The 24,944-nt window shown below is 44.1% G+C and overlaps 1 long non-coding RNA gene and 1 pseudogene across 1 annotated transcript; one reads left to right on the top strand and one right to left on the bottom strand.

Moving 5' to 3' along the window:
- The window catches only part of LOC132659487 (antigen WC1.1-like), a 51,796-nt pseudogene extending 38,179 nt beyond the window's left edge, over positions 1–13,617 (bottom strand).
- A 6,209-nt stretch (positions 13,618–19,826) lies between these two features.
- LOC132659491 (uncharacterized) lies at positions 19,827–24,574 on the top strand. The gene is made up of 2 exons (XR_009600010.1): positions 19,827–20,035; positions 23,775–24,574. It is a non-coding gene; the product is annotated as an uncharacterized LOC132659491 (long non-coding RNA).
- The last annotated feature ends 370 nt before the right edge of the window (positions 24,575–24,944 follow it).

Genomic DNA, 24,944 nt, shown 5'->3' with positions numbered 1-24,944 from the left:
CAGAAGAAGACAGAGTTTCAGCAAAATCACATGACTTTCTCACCTGAACAGGGTGTTCACAGAGGTGAAAGGCCTGACTTGCATCTCACCTGAACAGACAACCTGAGCAGCTCCACTGTGGTGACAAGTGCCCCCTGGACAGGGCACTCTGGGGCAGAGAGAGAGCTCAGGCTCCTCCCCCTCACACCTGAACTCTTCAGCCCAGACCCGGCCATCTGACTCTCTGAAGAGCTCATGTCCCTGGACAGACACAGCCTTGCCACATCCCAGCTCTGCACAGATGACCTGGGCAGTGGGGAGTGTGAAGTTCCCATCAGACACTGGGATCCAGGCTTCTCCAGAATACACTTCTACTCGCCCTGAGCAGGGTCCATCCCCTCCAGCCAGACGCACAAATCCTAAGAGGAAATAACAACAAAACCAGTCAGTGTTCATGGTACTGACTTGGCAACTGGAAATGCACGTCACAGGCAGTGGAGTGAAAGTTTTTCGTTTTAGGAGTGGAGCATGTAGAGAGTCTTTGACAGTTAGTGTCATAATTGAATTTTCATGACAGGTTTCTGAAGAGAAATTCAAGAGGATTAAAAGGTCAGTTTGGAACGATTGAATCCCAAGAACATACACTTTGAGACTGGTTAGAAATGTGAATTCCTTGGTCTAGGAGCCTGGAAAGTACAGAGCCCAATTCAGATCATTGGAATGGCTGAATATTGGAATCATGTGTTTTAACATTGGTTGGAGAAGTGAATTTCTCACTTAGCAGCCTAGGACCTACATACAGATCCAAGGATAATGTGTAATATTCAGGCACTTAAACTTGAACATAGAGATATGCAGACCAGAAGCCGCCCAGAGGGACGTGGGCTATGAGATTAGAGACGTAGCATCCAGACAAGCTTAGAAAGCTTTCATGGGACTTGTGGGGCTAATATTCTGCCCAGTTTTCTCTCCCAGAAGCTAGTCCTCAAGTGACTTAGGTTAAGGAAAGTCCTGAGGCTGGATCCATGAGGGGATGCCAACCTGTAGATGGGTGACAGCTCCAGAGAAGAAATATGGACACTGTCACTAATTCACATTTATGTCATCACGTCTTGTCTTTCTGATACTTTTTGATGCCAAAAAATTCCATGAATTCCTTCAGTGACCTCAGTGGGAAGGGAAATGAGTGAAGAAAACTCAGAGAGGCATAGAGAGAGAGTCCCAGCCATCTCTCTTGAAAGCTAGGACTTGTCAAAGAATCTGGGGGAGAGTGTGCTCTCAGTGGGAGTTTACCAGATAGCATAGTTTCCACATTGTCTCCTATTAAAGGGTTTTCTTCTCAAACAGGACTCATAGAAAATGCTAAGGGCAGATAATAATTGATTTTAATACTATGATTGTTCTAATTCTAACCACACAAAAAAAATATGCGTTCTTCTGAAGCACGCATGGAATAGTCTCCAGACTAGGTTACAAATAAGCTGTAACAAATTCAAAAATATTAAAATAATTCCAAGTATCTTACATGACCATAATGGAATGGAACTAAAATTCAATAATGATCAGAAAACAGGAATTCATGAATATATAAAAATTAAACCACACACTCATATTTTAAGATTGTTTTCCTATTTCTGTAAAGAATGCTATTTAGATAGGAATTGCATTAAATCTATAGATCACTTTGAGAAGTACAGGCATTTTAACTATACTAATTCTTGCAGGCCAGAAACACAGAATGACTTTCCACTCATCATATTGTCTTTAATTTCTTTCAGGGATGTTTTACAATTCTAAAAGAAGATGGCATGTTGCCGAAAAGAAGGAAGAAGAAGAAGGAGAAGGAGGAGGAAATGAGCAAACAAGCCATAATTTGGAGAGTTCCAAGTTGAAAAAGCCTCAGTATGGATAAATATGCAAATATTTGTGGGAAACACTCATTGAGTAGGTTGTTAGCATACTACATCACCCTCTGCTCCTCCCATCTACCACCTAAACTGCTATCCTTTCTCATTTCTCCCACTTCAGACAAGCAAACGCCATTTTAAAAGATACAGATGGATGGAAACAGAAAATCAGAAAGGGTAGCTACTGCTGAAGAAGTAGGGTGTAGGTGGGGCATATGGCATGCAAGGTGGGATCAAGGAAGCTTTGAAACTAAAGGAGGAAAACCAAAATAAGAGTTCATCATTTGGTCATCAGAGGAACACATTTGAACTGAATGAAGATAACTCAATGAAACAACTTTATTTAATTCATCAAGGACAATTCCCTCATTTCTGGGTGTGTTCTGATTATTTACTTCTGAAGTTCTTCCTGGTAAAGGACTGCTTAATGATGCCCAACATTCAAACAAAAAATTATTAGAATTTCCAAAAGAGAGAAATGTAACCCATAACACATTCTTTAAAAACAATTCATTTAAAGCAGGTCCAGAAATTACAGAAATGATTGAATGGGCTGAAGAGCTCCTTAAACCCCTAATATCAATATGCTTAATGAAGCATAAAAATAAACAGGGAGAAAAACTAAGAAAAATAAACAAATGAGACTTCTGAAACTGAAAAATATAGTATTGGAATGAACAATTATTTGGATTAATTACACAAGAGACTAGACATTGCAGAATAAAAGAATTGGGAAGTAAAACACAGCAGTAGAAACTAACTAAATTAAACCAAAGAGAGTAAAACGGCAGAAAAATATGAATGGAAACTCAATGGCATGTGGGATAATATCAAAATATCTAAAATATGTGTATTTGGAGATTCAGAATAACGGATGTGTAGAAAAATATTAAGAAGTGATAAATGACATTTTCCCAAAGTTGTTGAAAACTGTAAACCCACGGATCCAAAAAGCTAAATAAACCCCAAACAAGATAGTGAAACCATTCTCAGAAAATTTTACAATGTGTTTACTGAAATTCATAGGTAAACAAACAAACAAAAATATGTTAAGAGCACCCAGGGAAGTTTGACACATTATATACAGGGAACAAAAGTATTATTTACTGACTTTTTGTTGGAGGCAATGAAAGTCAGATGACAATGTAAGAGCATATTTAAAGTATTGGGATTGGGCATTTGTTACCCTAAAATTGAATCACAAGAAAATACTTTTCAAAACTGAATGAAAATTAAAAGGATTTCAGGTAAATGAGAGATGATAGAATTGGAGGCCACCAGACACACACTACACAAAACTGCCTCAGAAAGTTCTTCAAGCTAAAGGGAGATGACGGCAGATGAAAACATGGATCCTCTCAAAGCTATAGAGACTGCGCTAAATGTTGATTCTCTATTAGAAGATTTAAGGCAAAAATATTAGCAGCAAACTATAAGATTCATAATAAATTGATAAATAGAATGTATGACAATGATGGCACCAAAGACAAGAACAGGGAAGTGGAAGAAAAGTATAGTGGCTGACATTGCATGTAGTGGCATCATATTTCAAGGTAAAATGTAATTGAAGGTTAATAATTCAACACTGGGCTTTCCCAGTGGGTCAGTGGTGAAGACTCCCCCTGACAATGCAGGAGACGTGGGTTCAATCCGTGGTCTAGGAAAATCCCACATACCACAGAGCCACTAAGCCCGTGCACCACAACTAGCAAGCCTGTGCTCCAGAGCCCAGGGGCCACGCCTACTGAAGCTTGTGCCCCATAGAGCCTGTGCTCCACAGCAAGAGAGGCCACCGCAATGAGAGCCTCATGCTGCAGCTAGAGAGGAGCCTCTGATCACTGCAACTAGGGAAAAGCCCGTGCAGCATGAAGACCCAGCCAGCAAAAGACAAAATTACTTTAAAAATTAAAAAAGTTTAAACATTATAATCACCTAAAAAACTGACACCATTAATAAACCAATACAGTATTTAAATTAAAATGGTAAAATATACTCAAAGATTAAAATAAGAACAAAGATATAACATATAGCAGCTGCTGCTGCTATTGCTGCTAAGTCACCTCAGTCGTGTCCAAATCTGTGCGACCCCATAGACAGCAGCCCACCAGGCTCCCCCATCCCTGGAATTCTCAAGGCAAGAACATTGGAGTGGGTTGCCATTTCCTTCTCCAATGCATAAAAGTGAAAAGTGAAAGTGAATTTGCTCAGTGGTGTCTCACTCTTAGCTACCCATGGACTGCACCCTACCAGGCTCCACCATCCATGGGATTTTCCAGGCAAGAGTATTGGAGCGGGTTGCCATTGCCTTCTCTGACAAATAGCAGGCAAGTACACTTAAACCCAATTATGTCAATAATTACATTCAGCTCAGTTCAGTCACTCAGTCGTGTCTGACTCTCTGTGACCCCATGAATCACAGCACACCAGGCCTCCCTGCCCATCACCAACTCCTGAAGTTCACTCAGACTCATGTCCATCATGTCAGTGATGCCATCCAGCCATCTCATCCTCTGTTGTCCCCTTCTTCTCCTGCCCCCAACCCCTCCCAGCATCAAAGTCTTTTCCAATGAGTCAACTCTTCTCATGAGGTGGCCAAAGTACTGGAGTTTCAGCTTTAGCATCATTCCTTCCAAGGAAATCCCAGGGTTGATCTCCTTCAGAATGGACTGGTTGGATCTCCTTGCAGTCCAAGGGACTCTCAAGAGTCTTCTCCAACACCACAGTTCAAAAGCATCAATTTTTCAGCGCTCAGCCTTCTTCACAGTCCAACTCTCACATCCATACATGACTACTGGAAAAACCATAGCCTTGACTAGATGGACCTTAGTCGGCAAAGTAATGTCTCTGCTTTTGAATATGCTATCTAGGTTGCTCATAACTTTTCTTCCAAGGAGTAAGTGTCTTTTAATTTCATGGCTGCAATCACCATCTGCAGTGACTTTGGAGCCCAAAAAAATAAAGGCTGACACTGTTTCCACTGTTTCTCCATCTATTTCCCATGGAGTGATGTGACCGGATGCCATGATCTTCATTTTCTGAATGTTGAGCTTTAAGACAACTTTTTCACTCTCCTCTTTCACTTTCATCAAGAGGCTTTTTAGTTCCTCTTCACTTTCTGCCATAAGGGTGGTGTTACCTGCATATCTGAGGTTATTGATATTTCTCCCGGCAATCTTGATTCCAGCTTGTGCTTCATCCAGCCTAGCATTTCTCATGATGCACTTTGTATATAAGTTAAATAAGCAGGGTGACAATATACAGCCTTGACGTACTCCTTTTCCTATTTGGAACCAGTCTGTTGTTCCATGTCCAGTTCTAACTGTTGCTTCCTGGCCTGCATACAGATTTCCCAAGAGGCAGGTCGGTGGTCTGGTATTCCCATCTCTTGAAGAATTTTCCACAGTTTATTGTGATCCACACAGTCAAAGGCTTTGGCATAGTCAATAAAGCAGAAATAAATGTTTTTCTGGAACTCTTTTAAATGTGAATAATTTAAGTATTCCAAATAAAAAACAAGATAATCAGACCAGATAAAATAAGACAAAACAATATACTGTCTACAAACTTATATCTGTTTAAATATAAACACAGAAACATACTAAAGAGGTAAACATTACATACCATGCAAACACAAATCTGACAAAACTGTATGTAATATCTAAATTAATATCATACAAAGTCACCATATAAGACAAAGAATTCAGAGAAAAAGAAACATTTTATGATAATAAAATACAAAAGAAATTATATAGTATTGAAACTGGTGGGTTAAAAATAAAGTGATGCTTAGAGGAAAATTTAGAATCTTGATGCTTCCTTGATGATTACATTAGAATAAAAATAGAAAAAGAAGGAAATAATCCAAGACTCCACCTCAAGAATCTATAAAAGCAACCACAATCATAACTGAAAAAGAGGAATGAAAACTGAGCATAGAAATCAATTAAGAAGAAAGCAAATACACCATCAAGAAAATCAATACAGTCCATTAGTGATTCTCTTAGGGAAGGGAAAGTCGCTCAGTCGTGTCCAACTCTTTGCGACCCCATTGACTGTAGCCTACCAGGCTTCTCAGTCCATGGGATTTTCCAGGCAAGAGTACTGGAGTGGGTTGCCATTTCCTTCTCCAGGGGATCTTCCTGACCCAGGAATTGAACCCAGGTCTCCCGCATTGGAGGCAGACGCTTTACCCACTGAGCCACCGGGGAAGCCCTAGTGATTCTCTTAAAAAGAACATTAACACGGATAATCTTCTAGGAAATCAATTAAGAAAAAAGAGGGAACACACTAGCAGCACGAGTAACAAAAGGAGGAATATCATTGTAGATCTTCCCAACATTTATAGATACGAGATATGAACCAGTGCTACTTAGATCTTGCCAACATGGACCAAGTCCTTGAAGACAAATTACTTGTGAAATACAACTCACCAAAATCTGATACAAAAAAAGAGAAAAATATGCGTAATATTATATTTATTAGATAAACAGAATCCACTAAGAAAACTGCAACCTCCAAATGCTAACACTTCCACAGAACTCAGAAATGACTCCCACAGCAAGATAAAGGAAGAGAGGGAGGGAAGGAATGGGGGCAGGAAGAAAGTATAACACAGAGGCTGTGGTGAATGTATGAGTTGACCTGATCTTTCCAACCCTCCCCTCCTGCAATCCTTGCATCTTCATCCCCTCACCATTTCGCAATTCAGTACTGTAGTCCTGGTGGCTCAGAAGATAATCAAGACTCTGCCTGCAGTGTGGGAGACCCAGGTTTGATCCCTGGGTGACGAAGATCCCCTAGAGAAACAAATGGCAACGCACTCCGATATTCATGCCTGGAGAATCCATGGGGTCCATGGGTTCACAAAGAGTAGGACAGGGCTGAAGCAACCTGGAACGCTTGCACCACAGTCCGTCACAATTTGTGTGTTCCCTCCCAGACCTTCCACTTGAACTCCATGAAATCTCCTCCTTATTTCAAACAAGCTTCTCTACATTCTCCTCTGGTCATTGTTTCCACTCTAGATTTCTCCTAAACACGGTACTTCACTTCCACAATCCACTACTAAGGCAGAAATTTCTCTTCCATACCTGACTCCTAAGGTTGAGCAGAAGAAACTCCAAGAGTTCTGATTAAGATAATGAAAACACATGCTATTCTAATCTTATTTCTGCTACATCACCACCACTTTGACTTATCTTCACATCATTAAAATATGTCTGAAAATACAGAAAAGACAGACCGGGGGAGGAAACTAGTGACAAAAAGAGAAACATGTGTATACCTGTGGCGGATTCATGTTGATGTATGGCAAAACCAATACAATATTGTAAAGTAATTAACCTCCAATTAAAATAAATAAATTTATATTTTTTAAAAAAGAGAGAAATAGAAGGAAACTGGAACAATTCATAAAAATGTGACAGTCTAAGTTAGAGCAATGGTATTTAGGAGTACAAACCACAATCAGGGTTTAAATATTAGTTCAGTTCAGTTCAGTTCAGTTCAGTCGCTCAGTCGTGTCCGACTCTGTGACCCCATGAATCACAGCACGCCAGGCCTCCCTGTCCATCACCAACTCCCGGAGTTCATTCAGACTCGCGTACATTGAGTCCGTGATGCCATCCAGCCATCTCATCCTCTGTTGTCCCCTTCTCCTCCTGTCCCCAATCCCTTCCAGCATCAGAGTCTTTTCCAATGAGTCAACTCTTCGCATGAGGTGGCCAAAGTACTGGAGTTTCAGCTTTAGCATCATTCCTTCCAAAGAAATCCCAGGGTTGATCTCCTTCAGAATGGACTGGTTGGATCTCCTTGCAGTCCAAGGGACTCTCAAGAGTCTTCTCCAACACCACAGTTCAAAAGCATCAGTTCTTCAGTGCTCAACCTTCTTCACAGTCCAACCCTCACATCCATACATGACCACAGGAAAAACCATAGCCTTGACTAGATGGACCTTAGTTGGCAAAGTAATATCTCTCCTTTTTAATATGCTGTCTAGGTTGCTCATAACTTTTCTTCCAAGGAGTAAGCATCTTTCGGCCATAAGTGTGATTTAATCTGCATCTGAGGTTATTGATATTTCTCCCTACAATCTTGATTCCAGCTTGTGCTTCATCCAGTCCAACATTTCTCAAGATGTACTCTGCATGTTGCTGCTACTGCTGCTAAGCCACTTCAACTCTGTGTGACCCCATAGACAGCAGCCCACCAGGCTCCCCCGTCCCTGGGATACTCCAGGCAAGAACACTGAGGTGGGTTGCCATTTCCTTCTCCAATGCATGAAAGTGAAAAGTGAAAGTGAACTTACTCAGTCATGTCCGACCCTCAGTGAACCCAAGGACTGCAGCCTTCCAGGCTCCTCCATCCATGGGATTTTCCAGGCAGGAGTACTGGAGTGGGGTGCCACTGATAGAAGTTAAATAAGCAGGGTGACAATATACAGACTTGACGTACTCCTTCCCTGATTTGGAACCAGTCTTTTGTTCCATGTCCAGTTCTAACTGTTGCTTCTTGACCTACATACAGATTTCTCAGGATGAAGGTCAGATGGTCTGGTATTCCCATCTCTTGAAGAAGTTTCCAGTTTGTTGTGATCCACACAGTTAAAGGCTTTGGCATAGTCAATAAAGTAGAAGTAGATGTTTTTCTGGAATCTCTTGCATTTTCAGTGATCGAACGGATGTTGGCAATTTGACTTCTGGTTCCTCTGTTCTTTTTAAATCCAGCTTGAACATTTGGAAGTTCACAGTTCATGGACCACAGCCTTGTCTAACTCAATGAAACTATGAGCCATGCCATGTAGGGCCACCCAAGACAGACGGGTCTTAGTGGAGAGTTCTGACAAGACATGGTCTACTGGAGAAGGAAAGGCAAACCACTTCAGTATTCTTGCCTTGAGAACCCCAGGAATTCCTAGCTTCACTGCCTCTTATACATGATGTGCTTCAGCTGCTGTGTTGTAAACTTCAAGACTGCATTTTCCTGCTCCCTCAACATCCCTGCAAATGTGATGTGAGCTCCCCACTCAATTCATCAGGTACACCAGTGTGATGAGATTTTCCCTGCCGTGAGTCCCGCTTCTGGCTTCCTCTGACTGTGACCTAGGGGCATTTAAATGCACCTGAATTTCTCTCACACCTTTTCCTGTGTAACTGCACCATGACTTCGGGTATGGTCACTTGTCCATGGGTCTTCACATGCCCTTTTGGGGTCACCATTGCTTGGTTGATCCTGTTCTATTGGCACATCACCCACATACCAACCTGATGGAGTGTGGTGACTCTGACTTTTAGGACCAATGAGGATAATAAGCCTTGTTACGTAGAACTCTCCTATGACACCCCTTGCCCCCGCCAACAATGTAGCCACATCCTACTGAGCATTATGTCAAAGAAAACAGAACAATTACCATGCTGAGACTGTGCCACAGAGGTCGAACCCAGAAGCTGAATCTGTATGAAACTTTTGACCTCACCTCTGCCTCCTGTGACACATCACAAAGACCCTTCACCCAAGCATGTTCTAAAGGCTGTATCCATAATCTCGAGTCATTCCTGTGATAAGACAGAGGCTTTTCCTGCTAGAGATCCCCACACAGGCCAGACAGGACTTACCTGAGCAGACTACTCCAGCATCCCAGTTGTGGGAATAGCTATCATTACGATAGTCTTTAATATTAGAATGCCTACAGTCACTGACAGTTGACTCTGTCCCTTCACACAAAGTATACACAAGCCAAATGGGGCCAAGTCCTGGCCCAAAATAAGCCTCTTGAGGAATACCAACGGCAGCTCCACACCCCAGCTGTCTACACACTACAGATGCATCCTTCAAGCTCCAGTCCAGATGATCCACTGTGCCCCATTCTCCCTGGTGCTTCACTTCCACTCTCCCCTCACAGCGGTGGGCTCCATCCTTCAGCCTCAGCTCCAGTACTGCAAAAGAGACACACGACAGGAAAGATTTTAGGAGACTTAGAGTGGTATAATATTTAAAACATTAGCTCTCAGGGGAGCAAAACAGTGCATGGGATATAGTATTTCCTGACCTCTGTGGTATAAACATTCCCAGCATGGCCAACTCGAAGCCCCCAGTGTGCCATCACTGAACACGAGCAGGAAGGGAGGCACCAGGTATTTCTCAGGAGCCTGTAGAACCAGCTCCAGGGACACCATCGAGGACAGGCCTTCAGAGACTTTGGATGCTGCCCTCCCTGTAGATGTGCCCAAGGCTACTAGGGCCCAGCTTCTCCATCTCAGTTGCAGCTCATGGACCGGGAACCAGGGAGGAATCCTCCCTCTCTTTCCCTGTCCATAGGGAGGATCTCATCCAGCTCAGGAACAGAGGGCTGGGTAACAGGCCCTAAAATGCCCTGGTTATTCCTGCCATCTGGTGTTCATGTCTTTGTGTAATTCCACACTCCAATGTACCTGGTAACACACATCTAACTAATGGATTTTGACGAAAGTGATCATATGTCACTTTAGTGATTAAGTCATAAGATGACTCTGGTTTCTGAATATAAAAAGGAGTTCATTAGTAGGAACATCATAGATGGAGACATTACCAGTGTACAGTTCAGTTCAGTCACTCAGGCGTGTCTGATTCTTTGAGACCCCTTGGACTACAGTACACCCGGCCTCCCTGTCCATCACCAACTCCTGGAGTTTACTCAGACTCATATCCATTCAGTCAGTGATGCCATGCAAGCATCTCATCGTCTGTAATCCCCTTCTCCTCCCACTTTCAATCTGTCCCAGCATCAGAAGACTCAATGTCTTGAAAAAAGGAACTAACCAGATATTTTGTGATTCTTTGATAGCTCAATTGGTTAAAGAATCCACCTGCAATGCAGGAGACCCCGGTTCAATTCCTGCATCAGGAATATCTGCTGGAGAAGGAACAGGCTCCCCACTCCAGTCTTCTCTTGGTCTTCTCTTGTGGCTTAGCTGGCAGAGAATCAGTCTGCAATGCTGGAGACCTGTGTTTGACCCTTGGGTGGGGAACACCCCCTGGAGAAGGGAAAGACTACCCACTCCAGTAAGGCCTGGAGAATTCCATGGACTGTGTACCCATGGGGTCACAAAGAGCCAAACATGACTGAGTGACTTTCAATTCTTCAACCAGATATTTTGAAGCTGAATAATAAATGAATGGGCTTCCCAGGTGGCGCTAGTGGTAAAGAACCTGTCTGCAAGTGCAGGATATGTAAGAGACTTGGGTTCGAACCCTAGGTCTGGAAGATCCCTGGAGGAGTACATGGCAACCCACTTCAGTATTCTTGCCTGGAGAATCCTGTGGATGAGGAGCCTGGTGGGCTACAGTCCATAGGGTCACAAAGAGTCAGACATGACTGAGGCGACTTAACATGCACAATACAATGAGCAAACTGAAGAATTCAACACAGAGACTCAACAACAGACTTGACCAAGGGAAAGAAAAAGACAAAAGAACCAATGTGTTAGAAGGAAGATTAGTTGAAAGCATCCAAATAGAGGAGCCAAAAGAGGAGGAAAGGAATATAGAAAGCCAGTGGACACCATAAAGAGAAACAATGTACGGACTGGAGTCAGAGCAGAAGAAGTGAAGGAGAAAAGAATTAAGGGCTGAGGACCTCCCTGGTGGTGTAGTGGTTAAGAACCCACCTGCCAGTGCAGGGGACATGGGTTCAATCCCTGGTCCAGGAGATGCCACAATCCGCAGAGCAGCTACGCCAGCGTGCCCCAGCTGCTGAAACGTGTGCACCCAGAGCCTGTGCTCTGCACCAAGAGAAGCCCCTGCAGTGAGAAGCCTGTGCACTGCAGCGAGGAGCAGCCCCTGCTCACCGCAGCTAGAGAAAGCCCGCGGGCAGCAAGGAGACCTAGCACAGCCAAAAGTAAATAATTAAAACAGGAAGACAGGCTGTGAATTTCCAAACCTGCGGAAAGATCTGAACATCTAAGTTCAAGAAGCTAATAAGTCACCCCAAAATTTCAATCCAAAACCACCTTCTCCAAGATGCACAGAGTAGACCATCCAAAAGCAAAGACAGAGAGAGATTCTAAAAGTCTAAAAAGAAGAATAAATTCTGTCACCGAAGAGGACTCCCATAAGGACATCAGCGGATTTGTCCAAAGAAACCCTGCAGACCATGAGGAAGGATTGGTAACACTCTCCACCCTCACTCAGGGGAAAGCAGCTCCCAGGGAGGGACAGGAGAGGGCACGGAGAAAGGGCTCCCTACAGAGTCACAGCAGCTCCTGGGAGGGCAAAGGACCGTCCCAGGCCCCCAGCACATCAGGAAAGGAGTCACAGGGACCGGGGCAGGGACTTGGGAATTTATACACGTGGGGCTGCATGTCAACTGCAGCATTTACAAACAGAGGGATAAGTCATTCATTGGAAGGACTGATGTGGAAAGCTAAACTCCAATACTTTGGCCACCTGCTGTGAAAAGCTGAAACGTCAGAAAAGACCCTGAAGCTGGGAAAGAGAGAAGATGGGAGGAGAAGGGGACGACAGAGGATGAGATGGTTGGATGGCATCATCGACTCAATGGACATGAGTCTGGGTAGACTCCGGGAGTTGGCAATGGACAGGGAGGCCTGGTGTGCTGTGGTCCATGGGATCACAGAGTCAGACACCAGTGAGCGACTGAACTGAACTGAACAGAACAGACAAGAAGTCCCCTCTCCTGGATGCGGGCTCTCTGCTCCCTATGGACACCTGGTGGGAACAGGTGAGGCAAGCAGGCAGAGCCTCTCACAGAGCCCAGTGCTGGGTAGACACGGCAACAAGCAGAGGGGAGCCCGAGAGATGAGGGAGAGGAGCCAGAAAGAGGCAGGCAGGTGCACGATTATCTCTGATCCAGTTACATGCAGCAGCCGTGACACCCAGCCCTGTGGACACCCTGTGTGCTTCACAGACCAACGGACTCAGTCCCTGCTCAGCAGCTCGGTTCCTCTCACACAGACAGGCTCCACCTCGCCTCACACACACACACAGGCTCACACACTCCCCTCCCCCCACACACAGACTCACACACCCTCACATACTCCTCACACACTCCTCACACATTCCTCACTCACCCTCACTCACCCACACATACTCCTCACACACCTTAATACATCACTTGCACACTCCTCACACTCTCCACAAACACATACTCTTCATACCCACATACAACTTCACACACACACACCCTCACACACTCCTCACCTGCACACATACACACACACAAGCACAGAGCCTACAGGAGCGAAGACACAGGAAACATGGGGACCCAGGGGCAGTGCTCACACACCAGGCATGTGGAGCATGTGGGAATAGCCCAGAGTCCCCGCTGGGGTCAGTCGCTGGACCTTCCACACACTGGGAGCCACTGGGACCCTAGAAGCTCCCTGAGGACAAGAGTGACTGTGGAGGGGACTCAGGCTGACCCAGCTCAGTCCAGACCAAACCTCACTGCTCTGTAAAATCTGCCGCTATGACCAGTGGACGCCCCCCATAGGAGAGGGACCAGTATTCACATCAGCATGGTTCTTTTTTGGTCAGAAACACTGAGGCTCAGCTCCAGAACTCCAGACTCCTGCCTGCTGTGGACCCAGGACAGAGGGGCAGCTCTTACCTTGACCACCCACCATGGTGCCGAGGAGGAGGACACAGAGTCCCCGCAGGGAGAGGCGTCTGCCCAGAGCCATCCTGACCCCACGTCCTCAAGGTCACAGTCCCAGCTGCAGGATCAGCCTGTGAGGAGGCGTCAGGTTGCCGACTGGGGTCTATATAGACCACCCCTTACACCCTCCCTCCTGAGAGCCAATAGCGACACCTCTCACCATTTCAGGCACTATCGGAGGCTGCATCTGCCCCTTTCTGAAGCTCAGACACCAATGAGCTTCTGAATCTTCCACATCTCCTTATATGAGCAACACGGTCCTCTGACTTCTCACGGTCCTGAGAGCCAGGTCCCATGACTGGGACTGGGATAGAAAAGTTGCGTCAAAAATCATGAGTGCCTTTCTTCTCCCCTGATCACCCTGGTCAATATCTGAAGACTATGAGATCTCACAGGGTCTGGGTATGGGATCTGTGGACCTGTGGAGAATAACATTTTTAGAATCAAGTATTGATCTTCCCCCGCACTGAGCTCAGAGTGGAAGCAGAGAACTACAAGAAGTCTTTTTTTTTTTTTTTTTTTTTTTAGCTTTTTAATTTGATGTATAGCATACATACAAAAAAGTGCCCAAAGCATAAATTTTCAGTTCAGTGAATTAGTATAAATTGAAAATCAATATGTGCATAGGTATGTATGTATATGCGTATATATGCTTTTGAGAAGCACATCTTGAAATATGAGTGTATTTATCAGGTCAGCAGAAAATGAGGACCAGGAGTACAGGAATTCACAGGTGACTGTGAAGGCATGAAGTGAGACCCGTCAAGTTGGGGGATGAGATTGCAGGGTTTTCCTCCTTCTCAGAATGATCTGGAGACTAGGTCCTGGAGCAAGTGCCTGCATGCTGAGTCGTGTCTGACTCTTTGCAACCCATGGACTGTAACTCGCCAGCCTCTTCTGTCCAATGGATTTCCTAGGCAAGAATACTGGAGGGGGTTGCCGTTTCCTTCTAAAGGGATCTTTCTGACTCAAGGATCAAATCTGCTTCTCCTGCATTGGCAGGTGGGTTCCCTATAGGGACATTCAGACGGGTTAAATCCCTTTCCCTTTATTGCGTTTCACTTATGTGAAGTATCTCTTTCAGCTAGTCACTAAATGATGCTGACGGAGAGAAAGAGATTGCTGTTAAAGGAAACAAAGAGAAAGTAGGAGTCGTCATTCAACTCTAGCCCACCAAATTAGGAGCAGGGATCTCTAGAAGAAAACAGGGGCCTTCACTGATGGCTCAGCAGGAAAGAATCTCCCCACAAAGCAAGAGACGTGGATTCAATCCCTGGGTCGGGATGATCCCCTGGAGAAGGAAATGGCAACCCACTCCAGTATTCTTGCCTGGAGAATTCTGCAGACAGAATGGCCTGGCCAGCTACAGTCCACCGTGTCGAAATGAGTTGGGCATGACTAAGTGACTAAACAATGAAAACAAGAAAATTCTACTTTAGAAAGACTAAAGTTTTCTAAACCTCACATGTACCCCCTTTATATGCTGAGAGTATGGTTTGATAAGAATCGGGATACATTTGTATTATAAAACCATAAATAAAGAAGACGCAAAATATAATTTAAGGGAACAGCTTCAGAGAGATGGGAAATAGAAAGTCTGCTACATGATAGCTGCAGGCAGGGGGGCAAAGAAGGGGAGAGTGAAGCAGAGAAGAGAAAGGGGTGCATGCTGCCTGAAACCACCGATGAACCCACCTCCTCTGTTCTGCATTTAACAGGAAAGGTGGAGGCAAGAATGGAAGCCCAGGTGGGCTGAGGGGACAGATCCAAGCAGAAGGGATGGTGTCCAGTGTAGCCATTGCTGCCTTGTTCTGTTTCCACTCATCAGAGAAGCTCCCAGATGCTCCCCAGAAGGTACCCCAGGGATGAATAGAGAGACTGAGAAGGGCCATAAGGGATGCAAGATAGAGCTCTCTGATCAAAATTCAAGGTCATTAATGTGCTGTCCCCTTTCTTCATGCCCCCTCAGGCTCAAGATTTCCATGATGCAGCCCTGTGGTCCACACAAGCCCACCTTGAGGCCCCCTCACCCTGACTCCATCTTTTCAGCACAGACGTGGAAGGAAGCATCTGTGACACACAGGCCCCAGAGTCCCCACCGGAGCTGAGAGACAGCTTCAAGAGCCACCCACGGCCCCCTTAAGGTCTCAGTAGGGCCAACACTGAGGGCAGCTGCAGGTTAGTCCACAGCCCTGCCACGTCCCCCCACCAGAGGGACCCCTCATCCCAGTCAGCAGACACAACTACTCTGTCCCGCCATGCCTGTCCTTCCTATTGAGACTTGGGAGAAAAGACAGTTGAACACATGCTTTTCTTCCTCTAAATAGGCTAATATTTACCCATCACTGATGCAAGAATCACTTCCTTGTCATCTGGTCCTCTCACTCTCAAGCCCCATGACTGTACCTGACCCCACCTCCTTCTATATCTGGACCTTTAACAGATTAATCATAAAAACTGATTATAAATATCAAAATCCAGTTGCTGAAGTAAGACCAGGATCTGCTGAGTCACTTGGAACTGATGCTCTACTCCCTCTTGGCCCAGAGTTATCATTCCTTACCCAGTTATGGACTCCACACCATCACCAGAAACTACCAGACAGACACCTAGAACACGGGACATGCTTCCTGGGGTCCAGTATCCCTCCCACAGGATGACACAGGGATGTGTTTAGTGAACCAGGTACACATGGTCTCAACTTGGGATGGAGATCTCACAGGTGAGATGCTGTCAGCAGCTCCAGACACTTTATAGAAAGAGGTAGGCTATAAGGAGTGGCAAATTCAGGGCTGGCAGCCTGTCCCCACAGCACCCTCTACCCCAGAGCTGGGGGTGCAGGGTCAACATGGACCAACTCACCGTTAGATGAAGCTACATCTTTCTGACACATAAAGAAATCTCAGTAGCCAATCTCATCAAAGATTTGAAGGAGGAAAGTTTTAGGGAGGACACTAACCCAGCTGTGTCCACAATGAACATGAGAGAGTGCAGTACAGGGGTCAGGAAAACAGGCTCGGGAGACAGACTGCCTGGTCTTGACTCACAGTTTAGCCACATGCCAAGTGTGGGCCTTGAACAGGGTTCTTACACTCTCTGATTAGTAAAGGACGGTTATGACGCCACCAAGATGACTGATTTTGGTGCGGATTAGGTGAGTTGGCATTAGCATGTGATCTGACAACACTAGTTGACAGTAGTACATGTGCTGATGCTGATGTGCTCAGTCGTGGCCAACACCTTGCGAACCCATGCCAGGTTCCTTTGTCCATGGAACTTTCCAGACAATAGCAGTAGCACATAGTAGTAGTATTATGTACTACTGTTAGCTTGTTTTTTTGATGGCTCAGATGATAAAGAATCTGCCTGCAATGCAGGAGATCTGAGTTCAATCCCTGGGTCAGGAAGATTCTCTGGAGAAGGAAATGACAACCCACTTCAGTATTCTTTCCTGGGAAATCCCATGGACAGAGGAGCCTGGAGGGGCCACAGTCCATGGAGTCGCAATGAATTGGTCACAGCTGAGCGACTAACACACACACACACACACACACACACACACACACACACGTAGCAGTAGAGAAGCAGTGTTAGGGCATCACCCACCATCTCATCCCAGGAATCTCAGGACTCTAGAACAGGAATTCAATTCTGTTACCTGGAGCCTTGACCGAGGCTGTCAGAACTCTCCCGGGAACCACATGCTGTGATGGTCGTTGGTGCCATTCAGAGTTGTGAGTCTTCCACACATCACCCCTTCTCTCTGTGCCCCATGTAACTGCTCAAGAACCTCGACCTTGCCATTGGTGAGCTTTTGTGAATTAAGTTGTTTACTTAATCATTTTACTTTATAAACTCGAATGTACTTGGTAAAACATTTTGTGTCTAATTCACTTCCACATCCCCAGTGCTTGGCTAACTAAAAATTGTAATGATGTCTCTTGTATACCTGAATGAATGAATGGCAGCCTGGTATTTTACTCAAATCATTTAAATCAAAAAGAAATCTTTTGAGAAATAATTTAACTTGTTGTGAGGATGTAACAGCACAGTGCAAGCTGCATCATTCGTTTGAATGATATTTCAATACTGTTAAATGGTATGAGCTATATACGGTTCACTTCAACGCCTTTCTGCAATGAATGCAGTAAATTGCAATAACTAGAAACAACCTAGCCCCAATACAAGAGCAGTGCTGAGAGAGCCAGCTCTAAACATGCATAAACGCTGCAAATTTCTCTATCTGAAGATAAAGAAGACAAACCACAGCACACTGACAGGTGAAGACCATGAAGCCTCCTGTTCTGTCTTAATCAGATACGGCCGAGTGGTCAGGATGCTTATGTATTTATCATCTGGCACATTTTCAATTCAAACCACACACAACTGTACCAGGAAGAAATTTTGTTGTAAAGAATTTTAAACATCTTCCATGTTGAATTAGAAGTACAGAAGTAAAGAGCAGAAAGAATCTTGTTCTTTTACTTAGGCTAACTATTTGTCCTTATGGATTCTAAAGCAATACAACATGTAGCATTATTATTCCCAAATCACCATGAGAAAATGGTGGTCAGAGGTTCAGTAATCTCTTTGCTAGAAAAGTTGATAATTAAACTTGCTTGCTTGAGGAAAATTTCCTTAGGACCAATCAGACAGACTAAAATACAAAATATTTTTAAATTAATAAAGAGGTATACATGTTTCAATGCCATTCTCCCAAATCATTATGGGGAGGGAGGGGAGAGGGGGTTCAGGATGGGGAACACATGTATACCTGTGGTGGATTCATGTTGATGTATGGCAAAACCAATACAATATTGTAAAGTAATTAACCTCCAATTAAAAGTAAATAAATTTATATTTTAAAAAAGAGGCCAAATCAATACAATATTGTAAAGTAAAAAATAATTAAAATAATATAATAAAATCTGAAAATAAAAAGAGTTATACAACTCTAAAGGAAAATTATTAACTGAGTTGTTACACCAAAGCATTGGAGACCTCCTTCACCATCTGCGTTCCTTGCATGGATGGGACCGAGGGTAGTAAAGACTCCTTTACCAAAGATCACTTCATCACAAGAGCGTGAAGGAAAGATAAAGTTCATGAGCTGGTGAGGTCCAGTCCATCATCTCTGTTCAGCCCTTTACAGTCTATAACCAGAAACATCGAACAAAGAGTGTGGCACTGAACTGGCCTCATTCATTCCTCCATAGTGCAACATCAGATACCAGAGACAAGAGCAGATCAAAGCTACTAAATCAAAGACAAGCAGATTCTAAGTGGAGAGCATGAGACAAAGGGTCCTTCCCTGCTGCTGTTGGAAAGGAAGAAGCCCTCTCACCCCAGACACCATCTGTGGGAGGAGAGACAAGAAGATGCCTTCTGAAATAGAGGAAAACCAGCCTCAGCAGCGAGCTTGAACTAGAAATGACAAGACAGTTATTACCATGAACCTGAGCTAAGTTGAGGGATAAATTTTAAACAGGAGAGTCTGTGTTAACTTTATGGAACTTTCAGTCCACACACACATCCCTTGCTAGTGCACAAGATGAAATCAGTGATAAAAATAGAGAATATACATTTACGTATATTTTGATTCTAGAGGACACATTTTTAAGCCCATTACAGAAAGAAAATTCATAAATCTTCTCTTCTTTTTAAAAGCACAGAATTGTCACATCTCTGGACTCTTTCTAATTCCTCCAGCTCAAAATTACTGCTGTGTTTATTTAATCTGTAAAACCTTGCTCGCTGTCTCTAAACTGGGGGCTTCTTGACAGGAAGTATTGTGTCTTCCTCTTCAATATCTCTTTAAAGTCAAGTAAAGACACATAGAGAGAGCTTAACAAATAGTGGATATATAAAGAAATGAATGCATAAACAAATGCTGAAAATCACCCTGCAGTTAGTGATGCTGAGTGGGGAGCGTGGGGGCAGGGGAGACACGAATCTGACTACTCCCACTCAGCACACACAGAAGTGGAGAAAGGAGCCAGAGACACACCAGACGAGGAACCAGATACAGAAGGTCTTCAAACCCCATTCTGGGGACGGTCTAATGACCTTTAATTTCTGCATAAAATTGTACCTCAGAAACTTCACCAAGGCAAGGAAAAAAAAAAACTGACAGCATTGCTACCAAGGATGTGGCATCAATAGTAATATCATCAAATAGCTGTTTTTCTATCTCCCAGTGACTCATTCTGGCCAATGAAACGTGGGTGTTGCCACCTGTGTCACTTCTGAGCAGAGGCATGGAAACCCCGTGTGACTCTCTAGTTTCTCTCTTTCCTGCCCCAGAAGCTGCGTGTTCCACGTGGTACACGTGTGAGCCTGTGGAGCCTCACTGCCCACAGCACGTTTGCAGGTTGGTCATGAATGTGTGTGTGCACGTGTGTGTTCCTTCTGAGACTTGGGAGTCCGTTGTTCCAGCCTCAGATCAGAGCCTATTCTGAAGACTTGAAAGGAAGACAGAATCTGTCCCATGAAGCAGGTACTTTCCGGGATCTCCTCTTCCTTCTGTGTCTTCACCCCCAAGCTGCTCCCTCAGGTCTCAACTTGATTCCTCTTTGGGGCTTGGTTGATTCCTAGCCACCATGACTGACTGACCAAAAACTAGATCTAAACTTCTGTTTAAGAGCATTCACAGCTGGCGCAGCTCCTCTTCCCTTTACACCAGTCTGTGCTGACAGTTGTGCTTCCATTTCCCCATTTTTGTCTCTGAGCATCTTGACCTTCATCCTGAAACAGCTCTCCTTTGCTCTGAGTTAGTCAGTTCATCATCTTTGATCTTATTATTACATTCCACCAATCCTGTACTAGTGATTTCCGGAACAAATCTGATTCTTGCATTTAGCTCTCCATGTAGTTAATTAAATTCTTCTCCTTTGGGTAAGAAATAATTGTGCTGAATGTTTTTCTTTTCCCTCAACTGAAGAAGATGGCACGTTCAAAACCTATCTCCTTGTAACCATGTAACCAAAAGGTATATGTGAGGGGTCCGGCTGCTAACCACTCAAAAGCCAGTATAAAGGCCAGGTTGGTGGAAAGGAAAGTTCGTTTTATTTCAGATGCCAGCAACTGGCGGGGAGGGTGGTGGACATTGTACAAGGGCCGACTCCGCCCACCCAATGACAAGAAGAGGGTGAGAGCATCTATAGACAGAGCTGGGGTGGGGGGAGGTTATGCAGAAAGAGCACAGTCATCTCTAACAGGCACCTTCTAATTGGTCATCAGTGGTCTGATTAGCATCATCTCGGTTGTTCTCAGTTCAGTTCAGTTGCTCAGTCAAGCGCGACTCTTTGTGACCCATGGGCGGCAGCACACCACGCTTTCCTATCCATCACCAACTCCCAGAGCTTGCTCATACTCATGTCCATTGAGTCGGTGATGCCATCCAAAACACCCATGGGTTGTTTCAGGTACAGTTAATCTTTTGTTCCCATGTCTTTGCGGTCAGTTCTCAGAACTGTGGGTGCTCAAGTCCTGGGTACAGTGTGGTCATCATGTAGTCACTACTCCACCTGGTGTTCTGTATCTATAAGAAGCTCCCAGGACATGGCTCAGAATATCATCCATAACCCTTGAGAAAGAACCAAAGGTCCTTACTGTGCTTAATGACCACATTATTATTATTTAGTCTCCTCTAAATGTTTTCCTTTGTTTCCATGTTTCTTGCTTCTCCAATTAAACGTATTCTTTGACTAAAGTTTTCCACAGGCAAAAGGCAGGCAGAAGACACGGTGAGGGGCAAGGATCATAGAGTCCTCCCTGTTTTAACCACAGCTCTAGGGCCCCCTTGGGACTTGGAAGGGGCTGGAGCAAGGAGAGGCTCTGAAGAACACACTTCATTAACTTCATGGTTAACCCACCTTTTCTCAGAGCTGATGTAATTACCAACTGCAGAGCTAATGAGTTCTTGTGGGTGGTGATTCTTAAACCACTGAGACCTAAGGTTAGTGCCTCTGGGCTGGCACTCAGAGTTCAAAGCCTGAGTGATTGCTCAGACTCAAAGTCTATGAACTGAGGCTCTGTCGCATGTGGAGCTTTGGTGCAGCTGAGTCCTGCCCGCAGACCAGCCTAAGAACACTAGAAACACAGCAAAATGTCTTCCTCCTTTAACATCAAAGACTCTGTGAACAGATCTCTTTTCCTTGTCATCGAATGCTTCCCAATCTGGGCATGCTAACCAAGGAGCCTGCAGTCCGCAGGCATTGTCTGAGGTCTTGCCATGGCCCAGGATTGGAGAGAGGCCTGTGCCTGTGTATAAGCTCTGTATCTCCCCTCTCTATAACTTAACAGATGCTCAGCTAATATTTATTGAATGCTGAGTGGCACTGTACTAAATGTTGACGAGAAATCGTCTTAAATATAAAGAAATGTTTCTGAGAACATCATTTAGCTAATATTTTTGTTTTAAAGGCATAGTTCAGTTCAGTTCAGTTCAGTCGCTCAGTCATGTCCGACTCTTTGCGACCCCATGAATCACGGCACGCCGGGCCTCCCTATTCATTACCATTCCCCGGAATTCACTCAGACTCACGTCCATCGAGTCCGTGATGCCATCCAGCCATCTCATCCTTGGTTGTCCCCTTCTGCCCCCAATCCCTCCCAGCATCAGAGTCTTTTCCAGTGAGTCAACTCTTTGCATGAGGTGGCCAAAGTACTGGAGCTTCAGCTTGTTTCTTGCAATTAGTAAGGCAAGATTTGATTTTCAAAAACAAGCAGCTTATCACCAACAAATATGTCACAACAAACTTGCAAATCTCTATCTCTAAGGATACACAAGACAAACCACAAAGTACCTACATGTGGCTTCTTAATAAGTCTTAGTCAAACACAGCTGAGGAGACAGGATATTCATATGGTTTATCATTGGCAGTTTTTCATTAAAACCACACAGCAATATCACAGGAAGAAAATTTGCGATTAAAAAAGTACAGCTGCACCATCGATATGACATAAGGAAGGAGATGACGTCCCAAAAGATTTCTTTGCCTTAAAATAACAGACAGCTTAATTAGTCTTTCACTTTCTGAAGGAGAGTCGTCTTGGGCTGATCTTGAAAGATGATGTGGAGACCAGGACAACTCAACTGTTCTGCACAACAGTTAGAACTGTGAACTGATAATTTTGGATAATGTTGCTCTTTGAGTCCCTTGTTGTTACTTTTTGTGAATCTACTGTAGGCTTTTACATTTTGTTGCCACATGGCTCACATAAAACATCTTAGAGGGACAACAGTATATACTACACTGATAACAAGTTAATTCCAATGACATGCAAAAGCTCTACCTTTTTAACCTCTTCTACGCATTTTGTTTTTGATGTCAATTTACCTCTCTCTATATTGTATATCCACTAACCAAATATTTTTCTCCATAGCTATTTTAATACTTTCTTTAGACTAAAGTTAACTGGTTAGCACACTACCATATTTCAGCGTTAGAGTGTGCTGAATTGGATTCAGTATTTACATTTACAGGTCTGTTGCATATTTCTACTTCTTTCATATACAAATTAGCATCCTTCATTTAGTTTGAAGAATTCCCCTTGGCAATCTTGTAAGACAACCCTAATGTTGGGGAATTTCCTCAACTGTTATTTCCCTCAACAGGATATTCATGACTTGACTTTATATCGGCAAAGTCTTTATATCATCTTCATTTATGAAAAACAACCTTCCTGAGAAAATTATTCTTGGTTGGTAGGTTTGTTTGTTTGTTTTTCATAAGATTGAATATATCATCCCTTTCTCTCCTGGACTGTCAGGTTTCGACTAAGAAGTCCACAGATATTTTTAAGGGAATTTCTCTTTCGTGAGCATTTACTTTTCTCTTGCTGCTTATAGAATTCTCTCTTTTTCTTGATTACAAGTAGTGTGTCTTGGGGATGATCATTTTGAATGACCTCTGAGGAGTGACCTATTAGCTACATGAACTTGGATGTCTAAATCTCATCAGATTTGGGACTTTTCTGGTATTATTTCTTGAAGTGCAATCTCTGACCCTTTCTCCCTCTCTTCTCCTTCCTGGACTCCAGTAATGTGCAGGTTGTTTCTGTGAATGTTGCCCCACAGTTCACACAGGTTCTTCCACACTTGGTCATTCCTCTTTTCCTTTGTCCCCTGGCTGGGTAATCTCAGTGGTCCTGCCTTCTGAGTTACAGGGTCTTCTGCTGCTGTTGATGCTCTAGGCAGCATTTTTCATTTTGTTGCATGTCATTCATTGTAGCCTTAAGCAGCTGATCCAACCAGTCCACCCAAAAGGAAGTCAGTCCTGAATATTCATTGGAAGGACTGATGCTGAAGCTGAAACTCCAATATTTTGACAACCTGATACGAAAAACTGACTCATTAGGAAAGACCCTGATGCTGGGAAAGATTGAGGGCAGGAGGAGAAGGGGATGGCAGGGGATGAAACGGTTGGATGATGGCATCACCGACTCAATGGACATGAGTTTGGGCAAGATCTAGGTGATGGTGATGGACAGGGAAGCCTGGCATGCTGCAGTCCATGGGATCGCAAAGAATTGGACACGACTGAACCACTGAACTGAACTGAATCTTAAGCATCTGAATTTCTGTTTGGTTCATTTTTCTGTTTTGTTCCTTCTATTTGCCTCACTGCAAAGCTTGAGGGATCTCAGTTCCCCTACTGGCATTGAATCCAGACCAGCAGCAAATGCATCGAATCCTAACCACGAAACCATCAGCAAACTCCCTGTTTACTTCCTTTTTTATGATTTCTATCTTTGTTAAAAAAAAATCTGAATTTATTCTGTGAAGTAACACCCTAGCTCAACAATTACTGGGCCTGAGCTCTAGGACCCGCAAATCACAAATAGGAGGTGATGCTGCAATCCCTGAAGCCTGGGTGCCTAGACCCTGTTCACAATAAGAGAAGCCCTCGCATAGAGAAACCTGCTGCCCACAAAGATTAGTGCCTGCTTGCTGCATTTAGAGAAAGCCCATGTGCAGCAACAAAGACTCAGTGCAACCAAAAATTAAAAACAATAATAATGATGATGATAATTTTTTCATCTTGTTTTCTTCATATAGTGTCTTCCTGAATGTAATTGTTTATCTGTGTTTTCTTGGAGTTCACTGAGCTTCTTGCATGTGTGCCTTATTTCATCATATGTCATCTATTTCATCACTTCCCAAGTGAACAGCCATGTGAGCTGCCCTGGAAGAAGCCCTGGGCATCTTTCCATCCCCAAGCACAGCCTAGAACTATGAAGACTGCAAGCGTGAGTGGAGGGTGGAGCCCTAGAAACCACCCAGAGTCATCAACCAAGAAACTGGGTGGGTCCAGCTCACAACCAGGCCAGCACTCTCAGGTTTTATATTAGTTCAGCAGCTTCCCCACATGTCCAGAGTGGAATTGGCCAGGGCGTGGCGG

Source organism: Ovis aries, chromosome 3, assembly GCF_016772045.2.
Source record: "Ovis aries strain OAR_USU_Benz2616 breed Rambouillet chromosome 3, ARS-UI_Ramb_v3.0, whole genome shotgun sequence".
Taxonomy (NCBI): domain Eukaryota; kingdom Metazoa; phylum Chordata; class Mammalia; order Artiodactyla; family Bovidae; genus Ovis; species Ovis aries.
This window is presented reverse-complemented; position numbering and strand designations above follow the sequence as displayed.